The sequence below is a fragment of the Xenopus laevis genome, chromosome 1L, assembly GCF_017654675.1.
Source record: "Xenopus laevis strain J_2021 chromosome 1L, Xenopus_laevis_v10.1, whole genome shotgun sequence".
NCBI lineage: Eukaryota > Metazoa > Chordata > Amphibia > Anura > Pipidae > Xenopus > Xenopus laevis.
Genome location: NC_054371.1, coordinates 173,260,865 through 173,279,765, shown reverse-complemented (window position 1 = coordinate 173,279,765; position 18,901 = coordinate 173,260,865). Strand labels below are relative to the sequence as shown.

Sequence of the window (18,901 nt, the reverse complement as noted above, 5' to 3'; positions counted from 1 at the left end):
GTGACTTGTGCTCTAATAAACTTCAATCACTCTTTACTGCTGTACTGCAAGTTGGAGTGATATCACCCCCTCCCTTTCCCTCCCCAGCAGCCAAACAAAAGAACAATGGGAAGGTAACCAGATAACAGCTCCCTCACACAAGATAACAGCTGCCTGGTAGATCTAAGAACAACACTCAATAGTAAAAACCCATGTACCACTGAGACACATTCAGTTACATTGAGAAGGAAAAACAGCAGCCTGCCAGAAAGCATTTCTCTCCTAAAGTGCAGGCACAAGTCACATGACTGGGGGCAGCTGGGAAATTGACAAAATGTCTAGCCCCATGTCAGATTTCAAAATTGAATAAAAAAAATCTGTTTGCTCTTTTGAGAAATGGATTTCAGTGCAGAATTCTGCTGGAGTAGCACTATTAACTGATGCGTTTTGAAAAAAAAAACATGTTTTCCGATGACAGGATCCCTTTAATAAGCCTTATTTATAAACAAGGTATGAATATATAAATTATGGAAAGATAGGTACAGTATGTCTGTTAATGTTCCAAAACATGGAAGAATAGGTAGCAGTACTTCCTAACAATAATACTTAAATACTTAAATACCAACAAAGAAGATCACCGTACCAGAGGCCACCCCTTCAGACTAGAAGAAAATAACTTTAATTTGAAGCAATGTAGGTGATTCTTTACAGTGAGGACAGTGAGGTTGTGGAATGCACTGCCGGGTGATGTTGTGATGGCTGATTCAGTTAATGCCTTTAAGAGTGACTTGGATGATTTCTTTTACAGACATAATATCAAAGGCTATTGTGATACTAAATCCTATAGTTAGTATAAATATGGGTATATAGAATTTATCTGAGAGTAGGGAGGGGTGTGTGTATGGATGCTAGGTTTTTATTTAGAGGGGTTGAACTTGATGGACTTTGTCTTTTTTCAACTCAATTTAACTATGTAACTTAAATCTGTCATTGCTGAAAAAGGTGGCTTTATACTTTTGCAACCAGCAAAATAAATCTTTTGTTTTCTAATATACAATTTCACTTTACAAATTAAATCTCAATTTCAATGTTTTGACATATAAATATCAAAGACAAGACAATTTCAATGTAGGATTTCCATTTTAGTAAAGTGAGAGAACTAATTAAGGGAATTAATAATTTTACAATTACAAATGGTTAATTCTCAAAAACGGATGGTGTCTCCCCAATCCGGCTCTCCTCCTCCCTCAAAAAGATACTTTCCACAAATAGATTGATGTATAACTCAAAGACCACAGGTTATTGAGGGGAAAGAACAGATAATACAATTATTGTACATATACTTAGTTTTTTGTGTGCTTATTTACACCCAAGAGCTCACAATTACATCAATTATTGTGCACCACCAATTGCTTTGCTTTTAACCATACAATCCTAGTTTTAAACAGGTGGTATCAATTATACTCGATAGTAATAAGGGTTCCAATTTGCTTAAAATGTTCTTGTATCAAACGTTTCTCCAGTAAAATCACTTTAAAAGCAATGCAGCATGTCCATGTGTTGTACCAAGTTCTTTAGCATCTTTTACAATTCAGCGCACTTGCCTCCAGCTGCCGCTTCCACGCGCTGACGCGTTTCGTCGACTGGCTTCCTCCAATGAGCGACCTGCTGTGTTTGAGGTATACAGCAATCTATTAGTGGAAAGTAATAATTTTACAAGATACTAGGGCTGATTTACAGGTGCTTAATTGCACTTTTGTTTTCTAACTGAAAGTAGTCTGCTCAATACATTGGTTTCTATGAGCAACTGCACTGTTGCAATTTAATGCCTATGTTTAAATATGTGTTTGTCAAATTACCTTGTATTTTTATTTGAAGTAGAGTCAGGCAGGCAGAAAAGTCCTATACTATACTATACTATACGTATACGTAGACTATACTGACGCTACTGCCTCTGAAATTATTTTACATTTATCTGGTGTCATATCTCATCTATTTTAATATTGTTTGTGCAATTATACAACAAAGGTTTGTTTTTTGAACACTCCATCTCATTAGAACAACAAAGGATAGGTTGTGGCATTAGGGCAATCATAAATTTTTAGAAATATATAATAAAGTTGAAACATTTTATTATGATTCTAAATATTAACATCTTGTTAGAGAAAGTTCAGTAATGAACAGATATATCTCGTCTTCGACACAAAATTATATTATTAAATAATTGAATTTGAAATTGAGTGAATAATATAGTAGTAGAAAACAAAGAAATAGAAGGTAAAAAGAGAATACATTCATAACGATCAATAGGTGCAACACTAGGCAAAAATGGGTGTGGAACTGTTGCGATTATACTGGTGTAGCGCTATAGTAAATTGAGTGCACCTTACTCTACTATAAACTCCACTCCCAATAAATATGCACCAGATGAGACCTTAAAATCCTAGGGAATAAGCCCTGGCAGCAGTGTGGAGGCAGGGTGTAGTGTAACTTTAACGGTATTCAGGGTGCAATAATTGGGTGCCAGTGGTTCTTATAACTTAACCAATGAACACATTTATTTAACACATACAATCCTATATGGAGTGTACATTCATAGAAACAGACAGGATCATATATCAACAGTTAATAGGCATTTACTCACAACACCTTTGGTCAGTATCTGTCCACTCAGAGATAGGAGACAATGTATGCAGCCTTGAGGAGGTACACCCAGCTTTCAGCCTTTTCCCTAAGTGGAACCTGAGAGGCAACTCTACCCTAGGTCTGTACACTTAGTCCCTACTCTGGGCAATTAGTACCCGGGATCTTAATCCCAGTTATAATCCTTGGAAGAGCCTCAGCTGCTCAACTAAATAAACTAACTATCTGTCACTCCTAGAGTGACCTATTAAGGAGATAACCTATAATGACTAAACCCTATTCAGGTTTAGGTTCCACAGGGGTCCTGTCTGCCTGCTCAGACCAGGATTAATACAAAATGGGCCCTGAAAGCATGGCTTCAAAGGGTTTTATACTTTGCCACAGTGCCATCTACTGGTCACTGTGAGAAACAACAAGGGGCATAGCTTAAAGCAGAAATAGGAAACAGTTACCCCTCCTAACTGTATTTTAGGACAAGTTAGGTGGCTATAACTCTAGGGGACTGCCTGCTAAATAATACTGGGGAACTAATTTACCAGTCCCCTACATTGGTAATGCATGCCAATTTCACTGGTTTGAGGACGGCCTGTACTTAACATTTGCCATACCTACTCACCTGATGGTAAATACATATCTATAAGCATTGACAATTGAAGGTAAAACATAATTCTAATGTCAGCATGCATGAAAAGGGATATGATTTAAGGAACACAAAAAAGATAATACATTTGACCGTGTATAAATAAATGGACCTAGATTGTGGATTCAATCTTTGTAGACTTTGAGAAGGCCTTTGATAGTGTAGATAGAGAGGTCGTCTGGAAACTTATGTCACATTATGGGATACCACCAAAATTCATCTCCATTATCAAACAACTTTACAACAACTCCACATGCCTGGATGTGCATAAAGGAAAAATGACAGAGCCTTTTGAAGTGCGGTGGGGGTGAGACAAGGCTGCATGTTGTCACCAACTATCTTCCTGCTGGTAGTAGACTGGATTATGAAGAGTTCTACACAAAATGGCAACACAGGAATCCGCTGGTCCTTCACTAAAATCTTGGAGGACCTAGACTTTGCAGATGATGTCAGCCTCCTGTCGCACAGACAACAAGATGCACAGCAGAAACTCACACGTCTATCAGAGCAAGCAGCAAAAACTGGCGTCAAGATCAACACTAACAAAACAGAAACCATGAGGATTAACAACCAGCAGCAAGACCAAATCTAGCTGCATGGAGTTGACATTAAGGACGTGGACAAGTTTGTCTACCTGGGCAGCGTAGTAAGCAAGGATGGAGGAGCAGATGAGGACATCAGGAGCCGTATCAACAAAGCCAGGCATGCATTCAACACCTTACGTCCCATCTGGAACTCCACTACCCTTTCACAACAAACCAAAATTCGTATTTTTAACACCAATGTGAAAGCAGTCTTGCTTTATGGTTCGGAAACCTGGAGACTGACCATGACAACCACAAGTAAGCTCCAAACCTTCATCAACCGCTGCCTACGACACATCCTGCACATCAGATGGCCAGAGAAAACATATCCCCATCGACCGAGAAATCAGAAGAAGAAAGTGGGGCTGGATAGGCCACACCCTCAGAAAGAGTTCTGACAACATCACAAGGCAAGCCCTTGAGTGGAACCCACAAGGGAAAAGAAAAGTTGGCCGGCCAAGACAGACATGGAGGAGGTGCATGGAGGCTGAAATGAAGGCAGCCGGATGGACATGGGCTCAGCTGAAGAAGACCGCTGCGAACCGAGTTCGTTGGAGGAGTGTCGTTGAGGCCCTATGCTCCCCGCTGGAGCAAACGGACTAAGAAGATTGTGGATTACATTTTGCCCTCCATGTTAAGAATAAAAATGGCAACAAATAAGGCATTCAGATAAGACTTGATATATTTTATAAAACAAACTAGTTCAAATGTATATAAGTGCAAAATAACAGTTTTTTCCATCAGCATAGGAATCTTTTCTAAGAGCAACTTAGTAATAGGGATGTAGCAAACGTCGGAAAAAAAGTTCGCGAACATATTCGCGAACTTGCGCAAAAATGCGAGCGGTTCGCGAACGGTTCGCGAACCCCATAGACTTCAATGGGAAGGCGAACTTTAACATCTAGAAAAGACATTTCTGGCCAGAAAAATGATTTTAAAGTTGTTTAAAGGGTGCAACGACCTGGACAGTGGCATGCCAGAGGGGGATCAAGGGCAAAAATGTATCTGAAAAATCTGCCTGTGTGTGCTTGGAAGAGATAGTGTAGGGGGAGAGCTGTTAGTGATTTCAGGGACAGATGATAGTAAGCTTGCTGGCTAGTAATCTGCTTGATACTGCTCTGTATTGGAGGGACAGAAGTCTGCAGGGATTTGAGGGACATTTTAGCTTAGGTAGCTTTGCTGGCTAGTAATCTACTGTTCTCTTTAAACAACTGCCATACGTTGACCTTGTAGGCATTGTTTGCCCAGTTTTTTTGGACGCAGCCACTGAAGCACAGTTGCCAGAAAAAATATGCCATATAAATGCTGAAAATAGTAATTTTTCGCCATACGTTGACCTTGTAGACATTGTTTGCCCAGTTTTTTTGGACGCAGCCACTGAAGCACAGTTGCCAGAAAAATTATGCCATATAAATGCTGAAAATATAAATTTTTTTGGTTGCAGCCACTGAAGCACAGAGGCCAGAAAAATTATGCCATATAAATGCAGAAAATATGCATTTTTTTGGTCGCAGCCACTGAAGCACAGTTGCCAGAAAAATTATGCCATATAAATGCTGAAAATATAAATTTTTTTGGTTGCAGCCACTGAAGCACAGAGGCCAGAAAAATTATGCCATATAAATGCAGAAAATATGCATTTTTTTGGTCGCAGCCACTGAAGCACAGTTGCCAGAAAAAATATGCCATATAAATGCTGAAAATAGTCATTTTTTGCCATATACGTTGAGTCAACGTATGGCAAAAAATTACTATTTTCAGCATTTATATGGCATATTTTTTCTGGCCTCTGTGCTTCAGTGGCTGCGGCCAAAAAAACTGGGCAAACAATGCCTACAAGGTCAACGTATACACTACTACAGCGGTGGATACGGATTACGTAAAATATATTATGGCTGCTTGAAAAAAGTCACTCCGGTGTTTTTTCTGGAGACGGTAATATTATGGATATTTAGACAGAATGTGAACAAGGTCACACAGCTAGATGGCGGGTTGAAGAAAACAGTGTGCAAATAATGCCTACAAGGTCAACGTATACACTACTACAGCGGTGGATACGGATTACGTAAAATATATTATGGCTGCTTGAAAAAAGTCACTCCGGTGTTTTTTCTGGAGACGGTAATATTATGGATATTTAGACAGAATGTGAACAAGGTCACACAGCTAGATGGCGGGTTGAAGAAAACAGTGTGCAAATAATGCCTACAGGGCAAATAATGCCTAAAAGGTCAACTTATACACTACTACAGCGGTAGTAAAATAAAAAAAAGTAAAATAAAAAAAAAATGAATATTAAAAAAAAAAATTAAAGTTGGTGCTGCTGAACTACTAGGAGCAGCAGATTAGCACACCAGTCCCACTCCCCAACACTGCTAGACTAATAGCACTGGGCTCTTATAGTAGTAGTAGTAGTAGTAGTAAAACAACAAAAAAATAAATAAAAGCAGTCCTTACAAGGACTACTGTTATTGCAGCAGTCAGCAGATGAGATCAGAAGCAGGACAGCTGCCCACTGCAGCTACATACAGAGCACTGCAGTAGAAGGTAGATTACTAGCCAGCAAAGCTACCTAAGCTTAAATGTCCCTCAAACCCCTGCAGACTTCTGTCCCTCCAATAACAGAGCAGTATCAAAACGATTACTAGCCAGCAAACTTTCAACTGTCCCTGAAATCACTAACAGGCAGCAGCTCTCTCCCTACACTATCTCTTCAGCACACACAGGCAGAGTGAAAAAACGCTGCAGGGCTTCGGTTTTTATAGGGAAGGGGAGTGGTCCAGGGGAGAGCTTCCTGATTGGCTGCCATGTACCTGCTGGTCTGGGGTGAGAGGGCAAAAAAAAGCGCCAACAATGGCGAACCCAAAATGGCGAACGTCGCGCGACGTTCGCGAACTTCCGGCGAGCGCGAACACCCGATGTTCGCGCGAACAAGTTCGCCGGCGAACAGTTCGCGACATCTCTACTTAGTAATAAATTGCCATAATCAGAAGGTTGTGATTGTTGATTATTTTTTTATATGAAGTTGTTGGTTGGGCAGATTAGAACATGATTGGACACATGTGGCTTAGTAAAAGAAAAAAACAGTATCTTGACTGTGCAGCATCAAGAAACCAGGCTCATCTGCTAACAATGCTCACACACACCACCCTACCACAATCACAGAACTATAGAGACAGTAAGGACAACAGCTGTGCGCTGGACCACGAGAGTTTCATGATGAAATGTTTTGCATATCCACTCTAAAATTTTGGCATTAAATCTGTTTGGCCAGGAAAAAAAGCATTATTATCTGCTCTTGCCTTCCATATGATCCAACCATCTTCTCTGAGAGATGGTCTGGAACTGGCAACATGTGAGCCTTGATTAATTTCTATGAAGAACACTTGCAGCATAGTGGACATGAGCATGGAAAGGAATGATGATGTATATACTATTACTGAGCTAAAGACACGACAATGGAATTTCACCTTCCCTGAATCTCCAGTACAATTCAAAAAAAATTTCCATTTCAATTTTGTGAAATGATCAGTGATGCGCAAATTTGTCCCAATTCGATTTGTGAAAAATTCAAAAATTTCCTGCGAAAAATTAGCGAAACACGGATTTTGACGCCGATGTCAATTCGCGTCAATTTTGACGCCCACATTTAAGTCAATGGGCATCCGAAAAATATTGCAATTTTCACGCAAACGACTATTCTGACGCATTTCCAAATTTTTTTCATGCTGGCAAATTTTCACCAGTGAATTTTTGCTGCAGTTTCACAAATGTATTCGCTGGTGGTGAAACCTGGACATTCACTTCGAATTTATTCGCCCATCACTGGCAATGATTGGTGAAGTTAAATGCCACAAGTTTGCAATTGAAAACAGGCATAATAACTTGCTCTGTGACCCATTTTCTGATGGCACCAATCAGCCTTGCCAGACTTGTGCCTCGAATTGAGGCATAGGGCCTCCCACTGCTTTTAAGAAATCCTCTGGCAGCTGTGACAATAATATTGCATGATGCATCCTTAACTTTTCTCCTTTTCTCAAAAATTAAAAATAATATAAAGGGTGGGAGAGGGGTATGCTGCCTGTGCCCTGGCCAAACCTGAAAAAGACTGCCTCTTCCTTTCCTACTATCCTTAAACCATTCACTGCCATTTCAGTAGTTAAATAAAAAGACTGAAAAATATGAATAAAATCCAATTCAACTCTCTCTCACTCACCAGCTCTCTCATATTTATTTTAATGTTATATACAATAATAAATATTTCTGTCATACAGTATGAACTTAACCTCCTATTCATTTGGTTTACAATTTACTGTGTACAGTAAGGAGGAAACATTCAATGCTAAATGGCATTTTAATAAGTATCTCCTGTTATGAATATCTTGCAGCCAATAGGGCAAAGAAAGCAATGTCACCCAGTGTCACCATTAGGCAAATTATACTGTCAGCAACATGGACAATATAAGTAACCCTTCACACATGTTTAATAGTCTTAACTTTAGTTTATCAACTTGTAAAGAAGAGGTGTGTCCTAGAACTAGCTCTTAGTAACTTTTAAATGCACTGAATGCTACTAGGTTCTGCAGGAGTGGGATTTGATAGGATCTATAGATTACAGTTTGATTCCAAAATATTTTGCAATTATGATGTCATCATTGTGAAATACCAAAGCAAAGAACTACAGTACCAGAAAGCCATTCATATGTATCATATGGAGAACAGAACTTTGAAAAAAATATGGAATGCCATAATACTCATCAATCATAATGCTATGAGAGGACTAACATTGTTTAAAAATTCACCATCAACATCCTGGTTCCATTTTCTACTGCTATGGAACAATTCCAAAAAACTGACTGCCAACAGAAGTTTGTTGGTCTTGTAAGTATGTAAAATAAATGTGAAGCCCTGTTTAACTTGGGGTGATATATATATATATATAAATAGATGGTGCTATATAAAATGAATGTCCTGCAATAAAGTGTCACTTAGTGCTTTAAATGGAATATTATAACAGCTGTAACTATCTTAGAGACATGCTTTAGTTGGGTTCAAAAGGAAATTGATTTGTTTCAGGGCAACTTTTGCCATGAGACAAGTTTAGAACTCTTCAGGGGGCATTTCTTCAGGGAAAGTAAAGCAAAAACAAGAGCATATTACCTTGGTATCTCATTTTTAAATTCAAATGTTTTTTTGTTTTTTTTAAAGAATGCTTTTTATTGAATTTTAACAACAAAATAAATAATAAAGGAAAGGAGGAAAAGAGAGTAGCAAAGGGGCTGGAAGATGCAACCTGGTTCACAATGAAGTTGCAGGAGAATCTATTCACAGAGACCAGATGTTGTCAAATTTTTTCGGGCATCCTCTTGCCAGGTAGGTAAGTTTATATAGTTCCAGTTGTGAATTAAAAATTAATACAATCCATTTATGCATGGTTGGTGGTGATGGGCCCATCCAATGTAGCGCAATGGGTTTCTTCCCATAGAAATTAAGTAGTCTAATTAACTGTCTAGTCCTTGTTCTGGGCACCATGAAATCCAAGAGGCCCAGCAAACATGTGGCCAGACTCAGCACTTGTGGTAGGGCCAGTTCTGATCCCATAAAGTGAGTAATCTGTTGCCAAAACCTCTGCACCACAGGGCAGCTCCACAATAGGTCAATAAAATCAGCTATCTGCATCAGCATACTGCTACTGAAAAATGCCTTCTCTTGTTTGTTATAGTTATACAGGATCAGTGACCAGCTCCATGTTGTAGCTCCCACCCTTCCCAACTGTAGTCAGGTGATCCCACTGGTGTCTAATAAAAGGGCAGCCAAGTTTGGGAGTTTTACTTTGAAAGCAGCTAGTAAGTTGCAGGTAAAACTTAGTCCCTTTGTAAAATGTATAATGAAGCAATAGAATTCTTAATGAAACAGATGAAAATTGAGCATAGGACTGGCCAGATATGGGATGACTTTGACGTAGTTGGCCAGCTTAAATATATTGCAATATATGGACAAACAATCCCTATTTTGTTTAAAGGGTAAGGCATTTTTCAGTAGCAGTATGCACAAAATGTCTCTGTCTTAAATATATTGATAATGGGTTGAGTGCAGAGGACCTCTTGTATTTGTTGATATAAACTATAAATAACTTCTTCCAGGTCATCAGGGTCTAGCTGGATCCCACTAGCCTCCTACTTATATTTTACCCTAGGCCGTGGGTCATACCTCCTAGTAATTAATAGTTTGTAAGTATTCGAAAGAAGCTTGCTCTTGGTAGGTCGGGCTTTAAGGTTTTCTATATCTGAGTATTGTTTTGATGGTGATGTTGGGAATTGAGTTAAGCACAGATGAGATATCTGCATGTATCTAAATTCAGACAGGTTGGGCCGAGAAATGGCTTGCTGTAGAAGCGGGTGTGTATGTAGGGTATTATTGGTGTATAGATGTTTTATACATTTCACTCCCAATTTGGCCCATAATCCTGCCTCTACAAAAGTTGCAAAGTGTGATAGATTGCTATTCCCCCACACCGGCATGTCTGGGGATATATCCCCTGTCTTGTTGATTAATTGCATCATAGTGTCCCAGGCTCTCTTAGTGGTGTGCTTCACAGGTAGCAGTGGGCTTGTGACCTTTCTGCTCCTATATAAAGCATTTCAAGGCTTTTTATTGAGGTAAAGTAAAGTGCCTCCAATGTTGATGGCGGATTCTCAACGTCAAGTGTCCTCCAATTAGCTATATGCGTGCTTTGGGATGCAGCTCATAATTAGGTGAAACTAGTCCTAACTGCTCCGGTGAAGCATTAAAGGTGAGTCTGGAGAGTGTAGGAATCTTACTTCCCTATATAAAAGAGGATTGGGTACGATCTATGTCTAAGAGAATTTTTTTTGGAATATGACATGGCGATTGCTCAAAATGTATAAAAATTTAGGTAAAAAATTATTATTAACTTTAATAGTGGCCTTAGGCTCGCTGTACATTAGCTGGATCCATTTAACTTATCCTTTGGAGAAGTTAATGTTTCTCCAGTAGATGACATAATTTTGGGAACGGCTGTGGTGCTCTCCAGAGGTTTAGCAAGGAACACTAAAGGCTTCCCATTGTTGTCACTATATGCAAACAGTGTTCTCATAGCATGAAGCATCTGCTTTTTGGTTAATTCTATTCTATAGAGACGTCTCAGCGCCTCAAATGTTTTATTTTTTACCAGAGTTTGGCTCTCCTGAAAAAAAAATACAGGCACATAACAAGAAACTTCTTGGACCCAAAAATGTAATTGAAATTGGGCTGCAGAGTTTGCAACAAAATCTTTAAAACTGATATCATTACATGATACATGGTTTATTTTTTGACCAAATATCCATCAGGCAAGATTTCCCGGGGCCACCAAATAAATTATGTCTATTTTCTTTAGTGTACAATGTTTATGGCCTCCTCCTTTAGCTTCAAGAAGAAAGATGATTGGGCCGCCAGGTCATGGTTACAAAAATGACACTAACTCAGTATGCCTCAGATGGCCCTTATCACCCAACTAGTCTGCAGTGGTATTAAGATACATCATATATCTAATATTCTGCCCAATGCTCCACAATAATTTGGACATGTTTTTTGGAAGGGTTTAATAACCTTTAACTGAATATGATTCTTTGTAAACCTAGACTGCAAATATGCAGCATTTCTTTTATTACAGGCTACATAGGTATTAATCAACACTTTGATGGACTTTCTAAAGTTGTTTTATTTTAATGCAATAGGATTGCTAAAGCATTTCTTTAAAACTGGAGTTGTATAAAGTACACATGTGGTTATCACTGACATGTTATCTTTTCAGCTGTATTCCACAAAAGCCATTGCAATCTTGCACATTACAATTACCATTAAGCAATTCAGGTTCAGTATTTTAAACTGACTGAAATAAATTGAATCAGCCCTCTGGCATGGGAATTTAATAGTGCTTGCTTTAACTCAGATCAAGCAAAAATCCTAAACACCACACTGAGGCTTATCAAACTTTCTATCCAGATTAGTAAAATATCCTTTACTTATGTGGGTTAAGGATGTTAGAATTATTGTGCTGTCCTCAGTGTCTTGAGGCAGCTGAATGATTTTTTCCATCCTAAGCCAAAATAGTAAAAAAAAAAAAAAAACATTATTCAATGACCACATGATTTTCATTTTTTTCAAATGAATTATTATGTGAAAATGGAAAAATTGGATTTCGAGCTATTTCTAATTGTTTGTGTATTCCTATCTATGTGAATGGGAAGTTTGTTGCCATTCTTGTAGGCAGATTGATTCAGCTACTAAATAAAGCTGTGTTAGAAAATAGCTTTCCCAACTGAAACATTTAAATAGAACTAAAACCTACATACAAGATTGTACCTAGAAATTATGTATTTTATTCACTGAACATAATGTATACAGTATAACAGTAATGTTCCATGCCTTCAAAGTTGACCTCAGCAGCTTTGATCTTTGATATTGTAGGCCATCTTTTGAGTGCCAGTGGCATTGCACAAAGAAGGAGCCAGTCTCACCAGCGAGTTTGACACTTTGTTGTTTTTGGACAGGGTATTTCTGCAGTCCCAGGAACTGAGCTGAGACAGGTCCTTTTTCTCTCCAAGTGATCACACTGGTTACCCCAGAGGGCCCTTGCTTTTGAGACCTCATTCCTATCCCTTTTCCTTCCCTGCACTGTTCTCTGGTCCATGCTCCTATGCTTACAGGGGCTGCCCTATGATAGGCTACCCTAGATGGTGGGCTGCTGTCTGTCTCACTGGCCTACCTCTACACACAGCAGACTTAGGACTATTTGTCTTCTACTGGTGCCGGCAGCATTAGGAGTTCCAGGCCAAGGAGCTAAGGAGGCTATGTTCTCCTGCTGAGACTCTCCCCCCACAAGTGATACAGTCCTCAACTATGCCTGCACCCATGGATCTCCCTTAAAGCAGCCTTAATAAGATCTGAAGTTCTACCATAAAAATTGCTTCAAGCTAGTTGCTGGATAAGCTGTCTGATGGGCAAAAAACAGAAGTGGAAGATCCTGCCTTTGGCTTACATACATTCTTTCAACCTGCCTGTGCCTCTCCTAGTCCCAATAACCTCTCTGCTTTCTATCCCAGTCCTGTACAAAACAAGAAGGTCCATCAAGGTCAGTAAGACTATACCTACATTTAGTTTGCTGACTAAAAATTCATTAAAGACATCTATCCTTTAATCAAAACCCATCTATCTAGGCATTTATATTATCTTACAATGAGAATAAAATATAATAGCATAGCTTATTTCGGAATAGTCTATTGTGACATCAGTACTTCCATTTTCTGTATATTTGCGTTTTTTATAAAAATTCTTGAAAATAGGCATTCTTCTTAATACTTAAATAGAAAATCCTTGTTTATTGTACTACAGTTAAAGAAGTCTATAGTGAAATGGTTCACATAAGACTAACAATGTACTTGCTCTGACAAATTTGTCTATATTTATATATGCAGAAAATGAATGCAGTGCACACTGACCTGCTGTTACATCTTATTACGGTTAATGTATGATGTACACCCAGAACTCATGTGAAAAAGATAGTTTATTACATCACGGTTTTGGCAATGTTAAATATGTAAATAAAACATTGACTTTATATAAATATAGCAGCTCAGTTTTGTTTCAAAATTAATACCATGGGCCCAAATTCGACTCTGAAGTATATCTCTTTACACCAACCCTGACTTGTGAAGGTGTCTATCACCTGACAAGAACATTTCATTTATTCAGCTTCTGATCTCCAGCCAAAATAAAGCAATGACAAACCTGTCACTTTCCTCTAAAAGCTCTGGTCATCACTGATTTCAATTTCCATAAGAAGCAGACATTACAAAAAGCATGAAAACTAAACAGCTCAATTTATCATAAGGGGCAGGTTATGTATATGACATTTATTTCTGCGTTTTGAATATTAAACCATGTGCTACTGGTGTCTAGCTGCTTACCATACTTAAATCTGTGCCTTTGTTAAAGGTGAAGTAAAATTTGAGATTGTAATGAAACTCTCAGAGCAATAGATGAGGGTTTAGAGATGAGATAACAACACATGAATTTATACAAGTTCTAGTAAACTCAAATATAAAATAGTCAATACTTTTTGCTCTTTCTTATCTTTCAGAATGCATGTTATCAATTCCACTAGCAAAACAGGGTTTATATTGTAAATTATAAAATGGCCGACTTGTAATCTCCTTTCAACCCACTCCAATTTGCTGAGATTTGATGTTCTACCAGAGGACTCTTCGAACTTTACCCAAATGAAGATTGGACAATAGCATGTATATGTGGGTGTGTCTCTGTGTGAGAGAGAGATTCAAAGAAGTAAAGATATTTAAATCCTTCTTACAATAATTCTTGAGTATTAAAATCCTGAATTAAAATCCTGCATGAAGTATTGTTTTTGAACATACTTTGCATATTTTATTACATAATCCCATGTATCTGTTAAGATGGTTTTTACTGTAAAGGGAACCTTTAGGAGAGAAAAGGGTACAATTTATTATTTTAAAGGAAAGTAGTCTGTATGATATATAGACAAGGTACATAAAAGGAAAATAAATTAATAATTCTTAATGGAATTCCTGCTTTGAACGTTGCTGAACTTATATCTGCTTAAAAGCTTTGAATCAATTTGAAAATTATAATTCAGATAAAAATAAAAAAAACTCGTCATTCCTATTTTTTTTAACTGCTTTTAGCCTTTATTTACTCAAGAGATGAACAGATCCAGATCTGATATTAAACAATAACTCTGATGGAGCATTTATTATTCAAGGGTTCTAGACATTGCCATATTTATAATGTGACTAATGGAGTTTTATTCCAAGGCTCATGAGCCTGTCCTTTTTTCCTAGAAGGTGGGTAGTACAATTGGCTTTTTCAGAACATGAGTAAGAGGAGGTAGCTTATTTCTTTTGTCATCTACTTAATTTCAAAATAACAGAAATTGAAATTACAACACTGTATTTTTACTCATAACCTATAATATAAAGTAAATGTTCTCTAGATAGATTTTGTATGTTGTAGCCTTAACCTAATGGGACAGCGACATATAAAATGCAAAATACACTAGATCAGTTACTGATAAACTTCCTGCCATGTTTAATAATTTGTTAATTAGTAAACAAATACATTTTATGCAACAGAAACACAGAAAAAATACTTACTCGTATGGTTTGGGTTATCCAGTAATCCACACGTAGATACAGTGCAAATGGTTCCACCACAGTCTAGAATATTGGCTATAAGAACTAAGACCTAAGTTATTAAAACATTTAACACTGAAACTAAATAAGGAAACAAATTCATTGACATTCATGATTCACTTTTGAGACTGTTGTACATGTTTAGTGATTGAGACCCAATATTCAGAGTTCTAGAAATGATTGCACAACATTGAAGAAAACAGACTCTGTCAACTTCTCAACTTCTCAGATTGTGAGCTCTCATGAGCAGGGCCCTCCACATTGTGTCTTTTAATATGCAATTGTAACTGTGATTCAATTAAATATAGGTTTATTTCTACAGGATCCTAACAGGACAGATGTTTTATTTTGATATGACTGTGACACAGCTTTGACTTTCAGAAAAAAATGATTTTAATTTATTTTACCCTATTTCGAAGGGTCCACCTTGACTTTGCCTAAAATGTAACTCAAATTACTTGCTCAGTTCTGTTACATTGTATAGGAGGATGAGGAACTTCTTCTGGGCAAAGAAAAGGAAGATTATACTATATACCAATAAGTTTGCTGAAGACATAAATGCTATTAAAAAAATAAAATTTCACCATTTTGTCAGTTACTTTGATATAGTTTGACTTCTTTAGAAATGTGTTGATGCTTTATAAATAGGCATTTCCAATACCCGTGCAAAATGGTGACACGCTTTGAAGTAGTATGGTTTATTGCTTTAATGCATATTTATATTTAAAAAAATATATATTTAGTACAGGAAGTCTGTGAAAAAATTATTAACTGAAGTTCTGAAAGCATTACTGTACTTTGCTTAAATAAGGAAGCGCATATATCTTGAATTTTTCTTTGTTCTGTTTAATGGTGGAGATCCCAGTTATTTTCATAGCGAATCTTACTCTTACGATAGGCTTGGATCCTTAATTATAAGGAACCCACTCTTCTGCTCATATCAGTCAGTTTTTACCTTTTTTTTTTGTTTAGATGAACCTGACAAAGGGAGTGAAATACAAGGCTTAGTGATATACAGGATACAGGATGCTGCACAACATATGTATTGCCTACAAAAGTGAAAGAGAGTCATAAAGGGGGAACCATGGAATGATAGGAAGCCTTCAGGAAAGCCTACACTAAAGTAAAACTGCATTTAGCATCACTACTTGTGTTTATGTGATTTGTGCACTAAGAAGCATTCTTCTGTCCTGCCAAGGCCCCGGGTCCAGATGGGCTACCCCTGGAGTGGTACCGTACCTTGGGGGAGAAAACACCGGCCACACTCTGTGAAATTCTGAATCAGGCCAACCAAGCCAGTAAACTCCCGCCCTCCTTTGCTAATGCGCTTATTGTTTTGATCCATAAGGAAGGGAAAGATCCGGAGCAATGCGGTTCATACCGTCCCATCTCCTTAATAAATGTAGATGCCAAGATCCTGGCAAAGGTGCTGGCGGTCAGATTGCAACAGGTTATTACTCAGTTAATTGAACCTGACCAGACCGGTTTTATGCCCAAGAGGTCCACAGATGTTAATTTAAGACGGCTTTATTATAATTTGCAGGTCCCTCATGACAACCTGGGATCCAGGGTGGTAGTTTCTTTAGACTCCGAAAAGGCATTTGATTCTATTGAATGGCCATACTTGTGGGCAGTGTTGGAGTCCTTTGGTTTTGGTAAACAATTTATTAAGTGGATCAAGTTGCTTTACAGTCATCCCACGGCTCAGGTCTTAGTGAATGGCTTTATCACTCCGTCCTTTCCTCTGGGCAGGGGGACGCGACAGGGCTGCCCCCTGTCGCCCCTCCTATTTGCTTTGGCGATAGAGCCACTGGCCACTCAATTTCGTATTTCCACTAATCTCACTGGTCTTAAGTATGGCCGAATAGAGGAAAGAATCTCACTATATGCTGACGATGTATTAATTTATTTGGCGGACCCTGGTCCCTCTCTAACGGAAGTGTTAAACATCTTTGCCCAATTTACAATCTATGCCGGCCTCCGTATAAATTGGACTAAGTCTGTGATCTTTCCACTGGACCCGGATTTAGACCCCCAGCTAGCGGCTGACTCCCGCCTTAAGTGGGTTGATTCATTTAAATATTTGGGGATCACCATCCATCTGGATCCAAAACTATTTGTGCCCTTGAACATTTCTCCCATTAATCATCAACTGGCCACGGTATTACAGGCTTGGGGTAATCTCCCTTTAACACTCTGGGGCAGGATCAATATTGTGAAGATGGTCTATCTACCCAAGTACTTATATCTATTTCATAACTCCCCAACGGTTATACCCAAACAAACCTGTAAGGCCATACAGGCTCTGATTACCCCTTTTCTTTGGTGTAACAAAGCTCCTAGAATTTCGTCACTCAAGCTGATGGCCACGTCTATGAATGGAGGATTGAATCTCCCTAGTTTTCATGACTACTATATAGCTAGCCAACTTAGTTATATTAACTGGTGGTTAACGCAAGATTTGAGTAATCCTAATGTACCTCTACAGGCCCGTCTAGTGGGATCCCTAGAAGCCCTTCGTAATTGCATCCTCAGGAAGCCGAGGGACTCGCCTACACTGCCCCCTTGCATGGTAGCCCCCCGTGCGGCTTGGTTGGTTGCTCTGAGAACACTCAAAATGCCATCCCCTATCCTGTCCCCACGGCTGCCTCTCTGGAGGAATTCACACCTCCAGCACTTCCTTCCATCAGAGGCCATGTGGTTCTGGGCCCAGCATAATGTCAAATACCTGGGGGACATTGTGTGTGATGGGAGGTTCATGGATATGGTTCCGTTGAGGGATCAGATGGGCGTTCCAGACCTTCCTATGTACCGTTATTTGCAGCTGAGGCATATGTTTAGGGCGCAATTCGGGTCTGGGGAATTGGTCTTGGGGGATCCTCCCCTTCTGGTTCAACTGAGGAAGGAGGACCCAGTTAAAATGGTTTCCAGGCTCTATGCCTGTCTACAATCCTCCAAGTCCCCCCCGTTCCGCTCCCTTTTCAGTCAGTGGCAGGCTGATATCCCCAGTTTGACTGAAGAGCACTGGGAGGAAGTAACGGATAGGCTTTACCAATTCCTAATAAGCACCAGGGACAGACTTATTCAGTACAAATTCTTAATGCGGATTTACTTGACCCCGAATAGACTTCATCGAATGGGGAAAATACCCCTTCCGTTGTGTAAAAGGTGTGGGGATAATGATGGCTCTCTCTGGCATATGATCTGGACGTGCCCTATAATAGCTAGATACTGGGCTAAGGTGGTAGGCTATATTGTTGATACGCTGCAGTTACCCCCTCTAAAGTCACCGGAAATTTGCCTCCTGGGTCTGTTAGACGATATGATACCAGCCAATAATACCAGGGTTCTCGTGAGGACATTGCTATTTTATGCTAAAAAGGTACTTGTACTGCATTGGATGGCCCCTGCTCCTCCCAAGAAAGCGATCTGGTTTGCTTATGTTAATAAGATGCTGCCTCTAATAAAGTTGACCTACGAGGCTAGAGGGCAACCCGACAAATTTGATAGGATATGGGGTGTCTGGATGGAGACACATATGTTAACTTTGCCATAACTGTGTGGTCCTTATATTGCTGTGCTTTGTCAGACTGTGAAGTTAAGACTGCTGCTGTATTATTATTTTATTTTCTTGCTTTCTTGTATCTGTTCCCCCTTCCCTTCCTTTCTGTATCCCCCCCCCCTTTTTTTGAAAATTCAATAAAAAGAACACCTGTTAAAAAAAGAAGCATTCTTCTGACTCTCTCTATTTGAGAATCAGTAAAGCAGATAAATCACAAACAAATTGTCCATCTTAATTGTAAATCAGTCATGCATAATTGCAT

General features: G+C 38.8%; 1 pseudogene; it reads left to right on the top strand.

Moving 5' to 3' along the window:
- LOC121400935 overlaps positions 1-4,449 on the top strand; it is a 71,606-nt pseudogene extending 67,157 nt beyond the window's left edge.
- The last annotated feature ends 14,452 nt before the right edge of the window (positions 4,450-18,901 follow it).